Source organism: Egretta garzetta, unplaced genomic scaffold (assembly GCF_000687185.1).
Source record: "Egretta garzetta isolate BGI_Z169 unplaced genomic scaffold, ASM68718v1 scaffold264, whole genome shotgun sequence".
NCBI lineage: Eukaryota > Metazoa > Chordata > Aves > Pelecaniformes > Ardeidae > Egretta > Egretta garzetta.
Genome location: NW_009259685.1, coordinates 4050066 through 4053166, shown reverse-complemented (window position 1 = coordinate 4053166; position 3101 = coordinate 4050066).

Sequence of the window (3101 nt, the reverse complement as noted above, 5' to 3'; positions counted from 1 at the left end):
ACACAGGATTCAAGGTGCGGCCTCACCAGCACCGAGTACAGGGGCACGATGACTTCCCTACTCCTGCTGGTCACGCTATTTCTGATACAAGCCAGGATGCCATTGGCCTTCTTGGCCATCTGGGCACACTGCTGGCTCATATTCAGCCGGCTGTCAACCAGTACCCCCAGGTCTCTTTCTGCCAGGCAGCTTTCCAGCCACGCTTCCTTGAGCCTGTAGCACTGCATGGGGTTGTTGTGACCCAGGTGCAGCACCCAGCACTTGGCCTTGTTAAACCTCATACAGTTGGCCTTGGCCCATTGATCCAGCCTGTCCAGGTCTCTCTGCAGAGCCCTCCTCCACTCGGGCAGATCAACACTACCACCCAGTTTGGTGTCATCTGCAAATTTACTGAGGGCACACTCAATCCCCTCATCCAGGTCATTGATAAAGATATTAAAAAAGACTGGCCCTAGAACTGAGCCCTGGGGGTCTATCTGTTGCCTTGGCCTAAGGGATGGTAGGGTGCGACTCCACCAGTCTACCTCCATCTCACATTCTCTAATGCTGCTTAATCTTTCCACCTCCTCTTTCAGCTCTGCTACCACGCAGAGCAGATCATCCACCTGCTCACACCTGAGACAGCCACTGTCCTTACCATTCTCTGGTACAGCTGACAGGCTGAGGCACTCCTTACAGCCAGCAACCTGGACAGTCGCATGTTTCTGTTTAGGTGGGGACTCCGTCTGGGTCGCCACGTTCCTTCTGGCAACGGCTTTCAGATGAGTGGAAACCATTGCTTGCTCCTCTTTTGGGTGTCTATGGGTGCTAGTCGAGTGACCCTCTGAGCCAGGCGGGGAGAACGTGCCCTGCCTGCGCAAACTTCCGCACCATGCCCTTCTGACACGCCACGCCCTGTTTGCCCATCCCGTTCGCCACGCTCCGGGTTGCTTGCGCTCCCTGGAGGCTGCTTTTATACGTCAGGAGGGTCAGGCCACCATCACTCCTGACCCCAGGTCGAGTCTGTTTTGCCTGTGAGAGTAATTGGTGAGTGTCTCCCTGTCCTTATCTCAGCCCACGAGCCCTTCATCATATTTTTCTCTCCCCTGTCCAGCTAAGGAGGGGAGTGATAGAGTGGCTTGGTGGGCCCCTGGTGTCCAGCCAAGGTCAACCCACCACAAACTTGCCTAACATTCACCTAATCAGGAGCAAATAACAATTCGTGAGGAAATCTGATAGCAAAAGGAATGATGTGTTTTACAAAAAGCTTATATATTAGAGGAATTTACAGCATAGTGAGAAGGTGTGTTGTGTCCCAGGTGCTTCTATCCTGATCACTCCAACAGTACAAATGGACCTCTTTGGAGCTGTGTTAGAGGTCTTTCACCTCCGCAGGCCAAATGGCATCCCTTCTGAGAAACAGCTCTGAGAGATGCAAGTATATCTTCTCGGAGACATTGCTGAGAACGCGCTAGAAAGCAATGAGAAAGTTGTGCTCATTTGCAACAAGTGTGCTTCAGATAAGAAGGGTGCTCCACAACACCCTCCTTCTTACCGCTCTAAACCATGGATCTAAAGATGATGTCCAGGAGTAATGCTACAGGAATACTTCTCAGGGAACACTTTGTGGGAATTAACTATTAAGGCAGAAAAACCTTACCTAATTTATTCACACCTAGAGATCGTATTTCAAGGAGGGTTTTGAGCATCTTCAGATGGGAACCTCTGGGTGAACGCAGGTTCAATGCATGGCACCAGATTTTCCCTTTACTATTTTAATGACTAACATGAAATTATCACATTTTAAGTAATCAAATACATCACCTTATCTCAATTTAAAAATCAATAAAAATGATTTCCTGATCATCAACAAACTAGTTCTCTTTTTGCTCATGAAAATATCCCAGCTTATTTTTCTCTCAGAGCTGGTATTTCTTGGTCATTTAAGCTTTCTATTCATAAGACTAAGCTGCTGTATGCTGTCTGCATAGCTATTCATATTTTCTAGACTACTTTTCCTAGTATTACTTTATTCTATCAGTAATGATCTTGTACTGTGTTTTTTTATGCTAAATACTATGCTTAATCTATTAGTCTTTGGTTCTGAGGCCTAGTAAAATTTGCAAGGATTATTTGAAGCAGCCTAAAGACTATTTTTATCTTTGGTTACTGATGTTAGTATATATTAATGACTCTGCTTTAACGCTTGAACACTTTCAAAATACCATTGGAGATTTTCAAGTCAGTTCTCCTCTTCTAATACAGCTACCATTTTTGAAAGAGGCAGGCAGAGAATGAAAGAGGAAACATTTGCCCTTGCAAAACATGAAAATCCTGCAGATCTACATTAGTGTGCTGGGCTGCTTTCTCACAGGGCTCCCTCCCAGGGCCGCTTGCATATTAGCAAAATCCTGGCTCTGCATAGCATCTGGTTCTTTCTTGGTCTCCTGCAGCCAACACAACCCTTGGGGCAGGGGGGCATAGCTGGAAGCCTCTCAGGCTGCTCACCAACACACTGGTATGGATTTAAAAAGTTGGATCCCAGCCCAATACAGCAGCCAGCAAGAGAGAATAATAGCGAGTACCTGGGGTAGTTTCTGCTAGTGTACATTGGACAGGCCTTTAGTCTCAACAGTGCTGCTCAACACTTGAACCCCCTGTTCATGGGTATGCTCGCACAGCTCTTTCTTTTCTGGTAGAAGTTTATATCTAAGTTTGTACTGTTGTTTCCTTACAGTAGCCCAAGAGAAATGGAATGCTCCCTCCCAGAGCAGCTGGAACACATGGCTTCGCTAGTGTTCCCTCTTCAGATCCAGCCACCCACATCCTCTCAGAAACTGGACAGGTAGACAGGCATTTCCAAAAAAAAGAGGCTGCAAATATTAGGGAGTAGGGTCAAACAATGTCACTGCAAGGCTCTTGCTAGCGCACTGGTAACATATCATCTCTGGAAAGGCATTACACCAAATGTTGTACCAATCGTTATACAGGTATTCTTTCATCTCTGTGAACAAATAACCTATTGCTTCCACCATCCACTTGTACACAGCAGCGAGGGATCTAACAAGACTTTTTTTTTTTTTTTTTTTTTTTTTTTAAAAAATTCAACAACAACGTTCGGT